At 43.8% G+C, this 15,647-nt stretch overlaps 1 protein-coding gene across 1 annotated transcript in view; it reads right to left on the bottom strand.

The window, feature by feature from the left end:
- The window catches only part of PLEKHA2 (pleckstrin homology domain containing A2), a 136,177-nt gene extending 120,767 nt beyond the window's left edge, over positions 1 to 15,410 (bottom strand). Inside the window, exon 1 of the mRNA XM_089661300.1 lies at positions 14,937 to 15,410. The gene's annotated coding sequence lies outside the window, so the exon portion shown is untranslated. The remainder of the gene's footprint in view (positions 1 to 14,936) is intronic.
- Positions 15,411 to 15,647: the final 237 nt, after the last annotated feature.

Here is a 15,647-nt window from a genome sequence, read left to right as displayed (position 1 = left end):
TGGATCACTTTTGTATCTTATTGGACACACAGGGACTGATTTACTAAAACTAGAGACTGCAAAATCTGGTGCTATGGGGAGGTAAGAAGATGTTTGTTTTGCATAGCCTTTCAAAGTAGGAGCGGTGGCTCAACCATAATATGTATTTCTGCCACTGACTTCAAACCCCCCCAGAAAGGTAGTCCTATAGTCTAAATACACTGCTATTGATCAAAGGACAAAAACCTGGGTCATTTATACCTGGGGGAAAATTCAGATTACAGATTACTGGCATCATCAGGGAAAATTTCAAGAAATGAAAGAACATACATTTATCTTTAGGACTGTACTTATTGTGGTTCGTATTAGGGGTTGACTTTTGATGGCTGTGTAGCAAGATGTGGGGAGCAATAACAGTGCCTGAAGGGGAAGAACTGATATGGCCTGTTCAAGGGTCACCAAACTCTTAACCCCTGCATCTTTACACCAGTTTATAATCCTAGTAAGGTGTATAGATTGATGGTACTGCAATGGGTGGGGAAAACCAATACCCTACCCTGTATTTGTGTAGACTGAGGACCACAATTTTTATTTTAGAGGATTGATCTGCCCACAAGAACCCAATGAACTCAAGCTTCACCAAACTCAAAAGGTACGAGAAAACTAGGAAGCTAGCGGTTGTTGAAATGTTTAATAGAATAATTTAGTAAACCCAACAGAACCAAGAACCTTACTTGTAGGCATGGATTTGAGAACTAGGAGAAATTCATCTTTAGATATGGGCTTTTTCATAGCATCTTATGCCTGGTTGGGAAGTTTCAGAAGGCCTGAACCCTTGAGCTACTGGTCCACTGAGACATCTCTATGTTTGGTAGTTTGGCTGGACTTATATTTAACAAGGTTATAAAACCAACTGTAAAATTCTTGGAAAGGATTGGCCATTTTAGTTGACTTAGTTTTCCTTAAGACCCTACGCTGTAATGGTTTAAGATGCAGAGGTTTGATTTTGGGTCATTTGCAGTGAATGTGCCTGCAACCTAACTAATTATTTTACGAATTCATTAAATATATATGTTTATTTATCATTTTCACTTTCACTTTATATAGTAGCAAGGTCTTGACTTGTTCTTAAAGTACTCTTCACTCTACAGCTTGCACTATTGCCGGTGATTTTTGTGTGTCTTTTCCAATGACTGTATTTGAGCTGTCACAGACAATTGAGTACTGTCCAGGATACTTTTTTTATTTGCACTAACATACAATTTTGAGGACGAGCTTTCGGGGTATGTCCCCTTCTTCAAGGTCCAGGTAGTACTACGTTGTCAGTGGAGATAATTTAGTGATTTGAGTAGGCAGACCTTTCATTAGCTCACCCATCCTTCATTCACAGACTGTTTTTCATTGTGGAAACCATTAGTATGGCTTCTATGAATGGAGCATGGGAATATAAAGTGTGGGCATAGGTGGCACTTGAAGAATGCCTGTCATAGGTGCAGCTGCTCCTAAACCCACAGCTCCAGAAGATCACTTCTGCGGGGATTTCCGGGGGCATAGGACTTTGGATTTCTAGTGAACATAGCAGCCACCAGCAGACACTCTTCATTGATGGTACGCATTGTCCCTAATGCTGTTTACTAAAAATCGCCAAACTTTGCGTCCTTCCACTTCCAGTACTGGAGACACAAGTAAGAGAAGATCTCTTCAAAGTGAGGGGATGTCCCCTCTTAGACTGTTGTCAACTCAAAAATGTGGAATTCCAACCACTTTCCATACCAGAGACTATGGTTACTAGCAGAGGCGGACTGACCATTTGGAAGCTCGGCATTGCCCGAGGGCCCGGGGTCAGTAGGGGGCCCCATGAGATGCCCCTGGTACCTTTTTCATAGGCTTTTTTGAGTTTGGGCAAGGACACAGGGGCCCCATGATCCCCAATTGCCCGGGGGCCCCATGAGTTGTCAGTCCACCCCTGGTTACGAGGACCAATAGAGAAGGTGAATCTGCCTAGTGGGGACACTGAATCTGAAAAGGATTTGAACACTTTCACATTCTATCCAAAACAATCTATCTAGGCACATCAAAACAGAAGAAGTTTAAAGTCCTACAGTTTTTTTTTTTTTTTTACCAAAACAGCCACAGCTTGGGAGAACAGCCTGCCCTCTGTCATGAGCTACAGAGTGGGACCTTTGTTCTCTATAGGGAACAGTGGCTTCTCTGCAGAGGTTCTGCACAGCACCTACTGAGTTAGACCTATAGTTCTCCAATCAGCAAAACACATGCTCCCTGCTGACTGAGTTTTACCTCTGAGTCAGCAGAAAGAGGGTGTGTTAGACCTCTGCAGAGAGATTACTGCTTCCCCACAGATAGCAAGGGTCCCATTCTGCAGCTATTGGCAGGGGACAGGCCTTTCTACTCAAGCTGTAGCACCTTTAGAAAAAAAAAGAACTGTAGGACATTGTACACCTTCTGTTTGCATGTACTTGGGAATGGGATGTATTTAGCTCATTTAAATTGAGAGTTCAGTTGGCCTTTAATCATCACTCGGTGATATTTCAAAACTGTGTTAAATACATAAACCAAGAAGGGTTTCTAAGGGTCTGTATCATCAGGCTTTTGTTTGCATCAGAAGCATTTTGAATTTTCATACAGGTCTATAGGAATGCAAAGCTTACTTGAAGCAGGACAAATGCAAGTCACAAGGAGGTCAGCTGCAGGTCTAATTTATTTGTCATCCCACCGCAAATGATCTCAAAAGTATCGGAAACTGATGCCATCATCACAAGCCCAAAGATTGTTCACACAGACTCTAAAATGTTTTAGTGTTGTACTTAATTTTTTTTGATAAAGCAAGCATTTTATTTTTCAAAATCATGACTTTTTCTTTAATATTTTTCCCGCAATGTATGGATTCATACCAAACAATATCATACTGAAAAAAAAAATCTGTGGTATTAAAACAGCAGTATGCATATGACCCTGCAGGCCTACCATGTTGAAACCTATCACTTGAAGACTGCCTAATGTACATTTATGTCGGCAGGCTCAAGTGGTATACCAAGATGATGCCAGCAGCTACAGGCATCACCCAGTATTGTTTTTATCTGTGGGTGATGGCCTTTTCGTGTAATTAGCCATTGGCTTACTTTTACAGGTGGCAAAGGTGGGTGTCCCCCCCAACGTCTTTTGGTGCCTCTCTGGGCTCTTACATCCCATTCCATCGGCTTACCATAGAGATGATTGTGGACCAAATCGTCTCCTATCATCTCTATGGTATAGGAAACCGGACGCAACCAGTATTTTGACACTTTAGGTTTCGCCAGATGTAATCAGAGCCATTTCAAAAATTAGAAAGCATCTGATCACACAGATCTTGGTGTGATCAGATGCTTTTAAGGGCAGAGGATACATGCAGGGCCTAACAGACCCCAGATCTCTCCATAAAGAGGACCTGTCACTGCTTATTGTTATCAGAAGGGATGTTTACATTCCTTGTGACAGCAATAAAAGGGATAAAAAAAATAGAGGCAGTGTAAAAATAGGAAAATTTCATAAATAATAACATGATTTTTTTTTTAAAGCACCAACATCCTCCTGTGCTCGCATGCATAGGCAAATTCACAGACTGGTGATTACATGCGTAAATGGTGATCGCACCCCACATGTGAGGTATTGCTGCAAACGTCAGAGCAAGAGCAATCATTCTAGCACCAGACTTCCTGTGTATCTCCAAACTGGTATCCTGCAAAGGCTTTTAAAGTGTCACCTATGGAGATTTTTAAATACCATAGTTTGGCACCATTCCACGAGCATGCGCCATTTTAAAGCGTAACATGTTGGGTATTTATTTACTTGGAATACCACCATCTTTTATATTTTACCAAAAATGGGTATTATATTGTGTTTGTGTGCATTACAATTCATTAAAGTGTATTTTTTTCCCAAACAATTTGTGTTTGAAAAACTGCTGCACAAATACCGTATGACATAAAACAAACTGCAAAACCCACCATTTTATTCTCTAGGACCTCTGCTTAAAAATATTTATATAATTTTTGAGGGTTCAAAGTAGTATTCTAGCAAAAAAAAAACGAACAAATTTTTACATGTAAACAAAAAGTGTCAGTAAAGACCTAGTCTTAAAGTGATGTGTTTCTCTAGAAAGTTCTCTGCATATGGAGCTGAAAATTAAATCAGAAACTGCAATACCTATGTAGCAACTATCAGTCTTAGTAGACATTAGTGTTGGTTTCCTGGAACTGGTGGTGTTGTCTGGTGTTTCACAGCTAGTAAAGATCCCTACTGGTGTTTTTAGTGCCATCACATTAGAGTCATTGTGCCTCAAAAGTAGGTCCAAAGTCAGCCACAGGTTAGGCCTTGTACTCCAAAGCAATTTCACATGCAAACTTCAGATGTGCTTAGGAGTTTGGAGCACGCACCATGAACATAGGACAGCACTGAATAAAATGTGGTTTCAGCTCCCACACACGGAGACCTTGACAGACACTGAAAGAAGAAAGTAAATCTTGCTGTATGCTGTTCTTTCTGCTGTAATGAAGACCAAACACAGCAATGGGACACATACAGTACAGACATAATAAATGTATAAGCAGTAATATGCCTTGAGATGAGAATGGAAACATCATACAAGAGAGGCACTGGACTTCTTGCCTATTGTATTTTTGGTCAAATCATCTGAAATTTAAAAGTCAATTAAATAAATAATCAGAGCTGGGTGGGAAATGATCAGCCATATAGTCATAAACTCATGCAGACTCCACCTCCGCAACATCGCCAAAATACGCCCATTCCTAACCCCAGAAACCACTAAACAGCTCATCCACTCCCTCATCATATCACGACTTGATTACTGCAGCTCCCTCCTCACTGGCCTGCCTCGCCGCTGGCTATCCCCGCCTCATTCGATCCTGAATACGGCAGCCAGACTCATCCACCTTACCAACCGCTCCGTTTCCGCCACCCCCCTCTGCCAATCCCTCCACTGGCTTCTGATTGCGCAACGGATCAAATTCAAAATCCTAACACTGACGTACAAAGCCATCCACCATACTGCCCCAAACTACATCACCGACCTAATATCCAATTACCACCCAAAACGCACTCTCCGCTCCTCACAAGACCTCCTTTTCTCTAGTTCCCTGGTCTCCTCCTCCCATGCCCGCCTCCAGGACTTCTCCAGGGCATCACCCATCCTCTGGAACTCCCTACCCCAATCCATCAGACTATCACATACTCTCCTCTCCTTTAGGCGCACCCTGAAAACCCACCTCTTCAGGGAAGCCTACCCCGCCCCCGCTAAATGCCGATCTCCTCCACTGTTCCTACCACTGCATCTCCCACAGCTATTTCCTCCTGTACCACTATCCCCTCCCTCCTAGATTGTAAGCTCCAAGGAGCAGGGCCCTCGAACCCCTCGTGTATCACATTGTATTGTTATTATACTGTCTCATGTATTGTCTCCCATTGTAATGTACAGCGCTGAGTGAACTATTGGCGCTATTTAAATACTGTATAATAATAATAGTGAATGTGTCCTATTAGATGCAGTCTGATAGGGCAGTCGGGGTACTAAGGCAGCCACGGGAGCTGTAGCTGCATAACTGCAATAGCTGGCAGAGGAGATTCCTCCATCTACATTTAGATGGCTAGCCTAAAGTTCAAAATTAGAACACATGAAGTAGCTCTTCAGGCAAAGGGGAGGCTGACAGTAAGAGGAGCTCCCGAGGGCCCCCACAAATCTGGGGGCCCTGGGCATATGCAGAGAGAGAGAGAGAGAGAGAGAGCAAAGGAAAGTTGAGTATGTCCAGCTTGTACGGTTACCCCTATGGGCAAACCTCAGATTTACTTAAAATAAGTACATTAAAGATGATTTTCCAATGTAACACCTTGGCCCCGGTTTGACATCCATGTGGGTGCAGTTGCGTGACTCTGAACATAGACTGGGCCCATGTGGATGTCAGATTGGAGGCAGTAGCTGTGCCTGTGCAGGCTCTGCATCCCAAATGACTGGCATTGAATGAATGGCGCTGTCTTTGTGCAGATGCAAAGAACACCTGTGCATTTCCAAGTGGGTAAACACGGCCCTCACACAGGTGTATGCCTAAGCATGGCTGACCCAGTTTTCTCTTCAGTTGTTCTTCTTTTTGGTCTGATGTATAGACCTCCAATAAAAATTTACTAGTTACCTACCAAAAGTGTTACTACATTAAACCTTTCATCCAATATCCTGAAAAGCCATTATAAAGGAAAAGCAAATAGAAATAGAAATAGAACACTTGAGCGTTAACCAATCACTCGTTGCATATCGATTTTTCATGGTCTGTGTAACAGGAGGCATTGCATGGGTGTATTCTTTGCCCACATAAACTTTGTTAAAAGGTGTCCCTCTTTCTCATCTCAGAAAGCTGTCAGGTATGTAACACCCCTCTTCTAGGGTGGCCTCATTTACATAGAACATCTTCAGGTTTTACTGGTCCTAACCTGCCTTTTAATATTGTGACAATATGTTAATAGCATATCAGTGATGATGCTGATGATGGGAAAAAATGTGTGACCTGTAATTAAACAGGGAGAAGCTGCCTCTTTGACCTTGCAGCTTATAGTCACAAACCCACTGGTCCTAACGGTAAATCCAACCCTGAATGGGTAAGGATACATGGATAACCAACTCCTCCCAAAGACCAACTCACACCAAAGACCAACTGCCCACAAAGACCAAGCTGCCCCCAAAGACCAAGCTGCCCCCAAAGACCAACTCGCCCCACAAACCAACTGCCCCCAAAGACCAACTCCCCCCACAAACCAACCTCCCCCATAGACCAACTCTTCCCAAAGACCAACTGAATCCAGTGACCATCTCTTCGCGAACACCAGCTCCTCCCAAAGACCAACTACTCCCAATGACCAACTCTCCCAAAAAAACAATTACCCCCAATGACCATCCCCCCACTCCAAAGACCAACTCTTTCCAAAAACCAACTGCCCGCAAAGACCAACTCTCCCCAAAGGCCAACTCCCCCCACAGACCAATTCCCCCAAAGACCACCTCCTTCCAAAGACCAATTGTCCCCAGTGACCAACTCTTCGCGAACACCAGCTCCTCCGAAAGACCAACTACCCCCAATGACCAACTCCCTCCAAAGACCAACTCCCCCAAAGACCAACCCTTCCCAAAATATGTTTTAGACTGCATTCACACTTGCATGTACTGTGTGTTAATATGTGGTTCAACAATGCAAAATGCAGTATGTTGCCATTGATGTTCAAAATCACCCAATGTGCAAAAACAGAGTGAAAAAATACACTTGTCCCTCAAAGGACAGCAATATTTATAAACAAAAAACATAGGAAATGCCTTGCAGTGCCCTGGGGAAAATGTGCAAAGTACTTTTGAGGCCTTGAGGATCCATTTAAAATTATAGGCCAATGCATCTCAACAAGCAATGATGTGCCAAAACGCACAAAAACATGCAAATAAGCGTGAATGTGCCGTTTGACCACAAGCATGCTGTTGATATTTTTAGATTTAATACATTCTGCTCTGTAGGCAAAGTCGAAACAGTCCTCAGTGGGGGAATAAGGGTTTTTTTTTTGTCAGTTTATGTTCTACTTCTTGTACATAGGGACTACAGCTGACCACAAACTACACAATTTGATTGTACAATCTCCTTTGGACCTACTATGGATTATTTAGTGCAGGGGCCTATCTAATTAAATAAAAACTGAATGGATTATTTTGGTAGGACTTCATATTACATAGTTTTGGTAAATTGTACAGAAATAGCACAATCAGATTGTATAGTGTATGGCTAGATGAACAATTTATATTATTTATTTATTTCAGGTACTTATATAGCGCCATTAATTTACACAGCGCTTTACATATATATTGTACATTCACATCAGTCCCTAACCCTTAAGGAGCATACAATCTAAAGTCCCTAACTCACATTCATACATACACATACTAGGGACAATTCAGACAGGAACCAATTAACCTACCAGCATGTCTTTGGAGTGAGGGAGGAAACCGGAGTACCCAGAGGAAACCCACGCAGTCACAGGGAGAACATGCAAACTCCAGGCAGGTGGTGCTGTGGTTGGGATTTGAACCAGCAACCCTAGTACTACCAGGTGGAAGTGCTAACCATTTAGCCACTGTGCTGCCCACGAAATACGCAACAGCTGGGTGCTGTGCGGTACTCATGTTAATTTATTATTTATTTAAATTATTTAATATAAGAATGCTCTATATGTGAAATTTGCATCTGCAGCAGCTGCTGGATGATTGGGTCCCCCTTTCCTATGCCCACGTCTCTGCAAATAGCACCACGCATTCTGACACAGCTAACTGGGTGGGCAATATTTATTGCAGTTCTATATGCAGTACCCTAGTAATAAAAGAGATATGAAAGAACAGCAATGATACAGCAAACAGGTAAACTATAGCAAGGAATATGTTGCAAATAGGTGAACAGTAGACAGAAATATGATGTAAAACAAGCAATAGGTGCTGAGAGCAACTTCTCCTAAACCCTATACTGGGGCAATCCTAACAAAGGAGAATTACACCATTCTTACAGTTCAGCAGCAGTAATATTCTCTTTTCTGCTGGCCAGATTGTTGGGGCCCAACTGCTCCTTTAGGAAAATGTTTGATCCATTCGTTATCTGAATCTGAATTATCGAACAGTTTAGAAAATTTTATTCATTTCCCCATGGTCCCAAACTACTATCGCATCATGTGACGTCATCCAAATAAAACAAACGAATTCCTTAATTTCGTTATAACTTTTTTCAGATTTGTTGACATTCGTTTCTATGTCATCCAAATCTCTAAAAATGACATTTTCATCCCAAAAAATTAATTGAAACGAAAAAACACGTCTAGATCAGATAAAATCCAAGCATTGAGTAATCCTTTCCTTGTAATCTACAATCAGATTACTAGACATTATGGATAATGCCAGAACTGTAAAATCCGGAGATAATAATCTGCAGCAAAGTGATCATCAAATTTGAGATATAATCCAAGATCCAAGTCATCCTTTCCTGGTAATCTAAAATCCGATCACTAGAAAGAACAGATAGTTCCATCACTGTATGACCTGGTGATAATAATCTAAAATAAAGCGATAATTGAACATCAGATATCATCTGAGATCTGGTTGATCATTTCCTGGTAATCTGCAATCAGATCAGTAGACAGTACAGATAATTCCATCACTGTATAACCTGGTGATAACAATCTGCAATAAAGTGATCATTGAACATCAGATATCATCTAAAATCTGTTTGATCCCTTCCTAGTAATCTACAATCAGATCAGTAGACAGTACAGACAGGGGCGGACTGACAACTCATGGGAACCCCGGGCAAGAGTTTCTAAATGGTCAGTCCGCCCCTGAGTACAGATAATTCCATCACTGTATGACCTGGTGATAACAATCTGCAATATAGTGATCATTGAACATCAGATATCAGCTAAAATCTGTTTTATTTTTTCCTGGTAATCTGCAATCAGATCAGTAGACAGTACAGATAATCCCATCACTGTATGACCTGGTGATAACAATCTGCAGCAATGTGATCATTGAACATCAGATATCAGCAAAATCTGGTTGATCCTTTCCTGGTAATCTACAATGAGATCAGTAGACAGTACAGATAATCCCATCACTGTATGACCTGGTGATAACAATCTGCAGCAACGTGATCATCGAACATCTGATATCATCTAAAATCTGGTTGATCCTTTCCTGGTAATCTACAATCAGATCAGTAGAAAGTACAGATAATCCCATCACTGTATGACCTGGTGATAATAATCTGCAATAAAGTGATCATTGAACATCAGATATTATCTAAAATCTGGTTGATCCTTTCCTGGTAATCTACAATCAGATCAGTAGACAGTACAGATAATTCCATCACTGTATGATCTGGTGATAACAATCTGCAATAAAGTGATCATTGAACATCAGATATCATCTAAGATCTGGTTGATCCTTTTCTGGTAATCTACAATCAAATCAGTAGACAGTACAGATAATCCAATCACTGTATGACCTGGTGATAATAATCTGCATAAATGTGATCATTGAACATCAGATATTATCTAAAATCTGGGTGATCCTTTTCTGGTAATCTACAATCAGATCAGTAGACAGTACAGATAATTCCAGCACTATGATCTGGTGATAACAATCTGCAGCAACGGGATCATCGAACATCAGATATCATCTAAGATCTGGTTGATCCTTTCCTGGTAATCTGCAATCAGATCAGTAGACAGTACAGATATTCCCATCACTGTATGATCCATTAATAATAATTTGCAATGAAGTTGTCATCAGAAAACAGATCTACTTTATCCTTAACGGGTAGTCTACAATCAGATCACTAGACATGATGGACTCTCCCAGCACTTTATATGTCCTGGTTGCACAGAGTCCTCTGATCACAAAGTATCGTCTATGATTCTGCATGGTCTGACTTACAGGAGGTCACTGGGCATTAAAGGCCATGTCCACCCAAAACTAGTGCTATAGCTTGTCCTTGTGATGACCAGTTGAATCACTTGCTGGCTCCTTCAATTCCCAACAGACTTCAACGGTTAGATGTTTCCTCCAGAATTCCTAGTTCCACCCACCTGCTGTGGCCATTGTGAAAGCCAAGTGATGGTGTCACACATGTCAGATGATTCTCCATAATGTTGCGTGATGCCCTTGTTATTTTGTTATGTTCTTGTTGGGGGAGGACAGACACCCAAACCGCTGCTAGGAAAACACACCACTGGGTTCTCCAGGAAATATAGGAATTCAGTCAATTGACTGACGTCTGCCCAAAGATGATTTTTTCAATGCTAAAAAAAAAATCCCTCACTGAAAATGCTGCATCTACACGGGGTGTTCAAGTCAGACCGGGACTTTTCATTTTCCAGGTATAACAAGGGATGCTAGTGTGGCGGTAATACACACAGTCAGGGGCGGACTGACCATTTGGGAACTCGGGCACTGCCCAAGGGCCCGGGGTCAGTAGGGGGCCCCATGAGATGCTCCTGGTACCTTTCATAGGCTTTTTTGGGTGTGGTTTGAGTGTGGGTGAGGACACAGGGGCCCCATGATCCTCTATTGCCCGGGGGCCCCATAAGTTGTCAGTCCGCCCCTGCACACAGTAGTAAGAGGCAAGTGTGTCCTATTACTGATAGGGGGCGCACATGTCACCAACCAGTCCAGAGACCATTAATCAAGATGGCAGACAACAGTGTCAGCGCATGCGTGGAACAGCGTGTGGTGATGAAGTTTTATGTGAACGAAGACGTAAAACCTGCGAATATCTACAGATTTCAAGCACAGTACAGTGATAAGACACTCAGCCGCAGTAAGACATTTGAATGGTGTAAACATTTCAAACATGGCCGTACATCCGTTAGTCTAGCCCTTTCCTCCCCCACTGTCCCTGATCCCACTCATTAAAATTCAATTCTTTCAATCATGGAGACTCAGCATCCTATATGGGCATTACTACAACTTCCTATAAAATACTCTGTTGGCTCTTTTTACCAGTCATAAACTGCCTGCATTGCATAGAGAAGCACAGAGACCTAGTTATGATTGCTGTTTAACCATTAGCATGTTTAAGAGGAGGGAAAGGAGGAACCAGAGAAAGCAAAATATAAGTAGATTAAACTTCAGTATTAAGGATCATTGGCAGCCTCCAGTCCAGAATGTAAGAATATCCAAATAAAAAAACAGAATTTTTTTGTAATGCAGCTTATCTGTCCATAGAAGTGGTGGCTGAGTTAGTTTCCTTTTTTCAGTTTTTTTTCTTTTACTTTCACTTGATGACCCTGCCACTAACACACTTCATGTTCTAAAGTGACAACACTCATTGTGCTATGTGTCTATGGATGAGGAGTGTTGTCACCCCCAGCTGCTTTTCTGATATGGACTACAGACAACTCCTTTTCTCCTCATCTCAATTACATAGAGGTTGCACTACTTTGTAGTCCAGAAAAGATAGCGGACAATTGTTTTGAGATTTCCAATCAGAGTGCAGGAAGTGAAAAGGGCACTGGATTTCTGTCAGGATCAACAGGTATTTTATATACTTGTAGGAAAAGTACTTAGCCATAGAAAAAATAAAACTAATGCAGGCACCACATCTGAGGACCTATAAACTGCAATATAATCCATTATTGTTCTTGGGTTTAGATATCTCTGAGGCTCAGTTAACACCATGCAGGTGTGATGGAGCCAGGGGCGGACTGACAACTCATGGGGCCCCTGGGCAATAGGGGATCATGGGGCCCGTGTCCTTGCCTAAACTCAAAAAAGCCTATGAAAAAGGTACCAGGGGCATCTCATGGGGCCCCCTACTGACCCCGGGCCCTCGGGCAGTGCCTGAGTTTACAAATGGTCAGTCCGACCCTGGATGGAGCGTGTGCGTGTTCCCATGTGCTGTGTGTAGGGCAGTCCATTCAATTCAATGGCCCACCCAATGTATGAGAAATGTACAAAAGTCCCTGATCCTTTAGTAAAATGCTGTGGCTCTATGCCTGTTGGCATGAAACTACACACATTAGCAGATGCATGGGGGTGCTTTTAAGAATGAATGGCACTGCTGTGCATCTGCTAAAGGGTAGTGCGCTCGGGAAAGCGCACATTCCCAGCATGCACTGAGAGTGAACATAGCCTTAACCTCATCACGCTGGCCGAACGCAAATATGCGGCCTCCCGGCGTCCGGGCCTAGACGCCAAGCAGCCGCACATTTGCGTTCTATTAAAAAAGGACATGTGCCGAGAGCGCGCGCCCTGCACGCTCCCAGCACACATGTCCAGCACTCACGGAAAGGTCCCGATCTCTTTCGATTGGGACCTTTCCCGATCATGTGACCGCCATGACGTTGCGTCACGGCGGTCACATGACCCTAAACCCCACCCCTCCTCCCGGCTTCTGAAACTCTAAAAGGGCCGGGAGGCGCCAGCATGAAGGGGTTAAAAAAGCAAAACTTCACCCAAAAGGGGAATTTCTGCTTTTCTGCCTCCTCTACCACTTTGGGCACATTTTTTTTTTTTGGGGGGGTGACCGGTACCCATTCCCATTTCTACTTGGATCACCTAGGTAATCCAAGTGGATGTTTGCCCCCCACCCTTCCTTGACCAGCAGCCTTCTGGGACACGTCACACGTTCCAGGAGGCTACGGGACCATTCACAAAGTGCAGTGGGAAGCCATACAGAGTCACAGCTGGCTTTCCCTTAGTAAACATGCTGGCGCCAGGGACCCAAAGCCCAGCGAATAACCGGACCAGGTGAGTACAGTGCTAGATAGGTAAGTGTCCTTTTATTAAAAGTCAGCAGTTACAGTATTTGAAGCTGCTGGCTTTTATTTTTTTTTTAGGGGGGGCTGAAGATCCTGTTTAATAAGGATCACAGGTCATCAGCATGTCATATAGACATGGGTGAGATGGTCCACCAGCATTACATTCTGCCATTTTTGGGAGGCAGGCTGAAATAAACAACGGCTGGGTGCTGTGCGGTACTCATGTTTATTTTATTTCAGGTACTTATATAGTGCCGTCAATTTACATAGTGCTTTACATATATATATTGTACATTCACACCCGTCCCTAACCCCCAAGGGGTGTACAGTCTACGGTCCCTAACTTACATTCATACTAGGGCCAATTTAGACAGGAGCCAATTCACCTACCAGCATGTCTTTGGAGTGTGGGAGGAAACCGGAGTACCATGAGGAAACCCACACAGGCACAGGGAGAACATGCAAACTCCAGGCAGGTGGTGCTGTGGTTAGGATTCAAACCAATGACCCTAGTACTGCCAGGTGGAAATGCTAACCATTTAGCCACTGTGCTGCCCATGAAATACACAACAGATGGGTGCTATGCAGTACTCATGTTAATTTATTACAGAAACTTCTATAGCACCATCAATTTATGTAGCACTTTACATATATATTGTACATTCACATCAGTCTCTAACCTTCAAGGGGCATACAACCTAAGGTCCCTAACTCAGATCCATACATACACATACTAGGGCCAATTTAGACAGGATCCAATTAACCTGCCAGCATGTCTTTGGAGTGTGGAAGGAAACTGGAGTACCCGGAGGAAACCTACACAGGCACAGGGAGAACATGCAAACTCCAGGCAGGTGGTGCTGTGGTTGGGATTCAAACCAATGACCCGAGTACTGCCAGGCGGAAATGCTAACCATTTAGCCGCTGTGCTGCCCATGAAATCCACAACGGCTGGGCGCTGTGCTGTGTGGTACTCATGTTTAAAGCCGTATGCCTAGAATGCAGAATCCTTGTATATGGAGCATACATATGCATGCATATGGTCCTAAATGCGACCATTGATCAGCATGGCATCCAGCCGCTGCGTATTTTCAGCCCATCAGTGGGACAGAACCAGTGGTGTATTTAGGTTTTTTGCTGCCCTAGGCAACACAAGAAATGGCACCCCCCCACAGAAAGAGCCCGACATTGACCAAGAACACCCCTGACCTCCACCTGTGCTTTCCACTACCACTGCCCCCCATACACCAGCCACCATCCCCCATGGTGAGAGAGAGAAAGACACTCACCTTCACAGCTCCGGGGAACGAGAGTCGGGCTGTGCAGACACCGTCATGAAACCCACAGCATCTCTTGGAACCCACCAGAGTCCCAATGCCGCGAGTGTCCCTTCTTCCGTCCCTTCTTCCGAGGGGCAGTGCTACCCCCCCTAAAAAGTGCCGCCCTAGGCAAATGCCTTGTTTGCCTTGTGGTAAATACACCCCTGGGCAGGACGATGCACCTGTGCCCAAAAACCTGGGATGTGATGCTGATCGACCAAACTGCCTGTGCGCATGAAGCCTTACATTTACATGTCAACTCATTTAAACGAGCGCGCCAAAATATGAACGCAAACCTACCTCAGCACACGGCATGGTCAGTCTTATGTCTCTCCATTGCGTGACCTCTCCTTCCCATCTGATAAGTGAACCCCGCGTCCCTTCTCTAGAATCTCATTCCTCGGAACGGCGGACAGCAGAACTTCGTCAAGCCGTGGACTGGGGAGAGTCACGTGATGGTTGCGCGCTGGGAGCGAGCGTCAGTCAATGCGTCTGCAGCCAAGTTGAGAGTTGCACGCTCCTTCTGTGTCTGCAGCCAATGGTCCAGGACTGGTCCTGTTGAATGCGACTAACCACTGGCCGCTATACCACGACCTGGATAGGTGAGATCCTCCGCGCAGATCATAAGGCGTCTCTTGGCAGGCGTGCGGAGAAGTGGTTGTAGATTGTGGCTGTACACGGATCCGGCTCATCAGAATCTCTGCTGTCTCTTCTGTGTTTGTTTGCTTCCTACTCTGCGAGTCTTTCCCCTGACAGTCAGTGTGGCAGGCACGCCTTGCGCACACCCCTGCACTCACACAAAAGAAGCTCTCACAACTGTGGGCTGGGTTATCATAGAGTACAGTACAGGCAGGAAGCTTGCTCACAGACACAATACAATAGACATTTTCTGCTATGACTTGTTCCTGACCAGTGTGTGACCGCGTTCATGTCGCAGCCAAGCCACACATACACGCTCCTCATCCCAGATTGCGACGATTTGTCTTCATCTTGTACACGTGATTGCATCAC

This window comes from Staurois parvus, unplaced genomic scaffold (assembly GCF_062004578.1).
Source record: "Staurois parvus isolate SC_StPar_1 unplaced genomic scaffold, SC_StPar_1.0 ptg001328l, whole genome shotgun sequence".
NCBI lineage: Eukaryota > Metazoa > Chordata > Amphibia > Anura > Ranidae > Staurois > Staurois parvus.
Note: the sequence above shows the minus strand (reverse complement) of the source record. Positions and strands in the feature narration are given on the sequence as shown.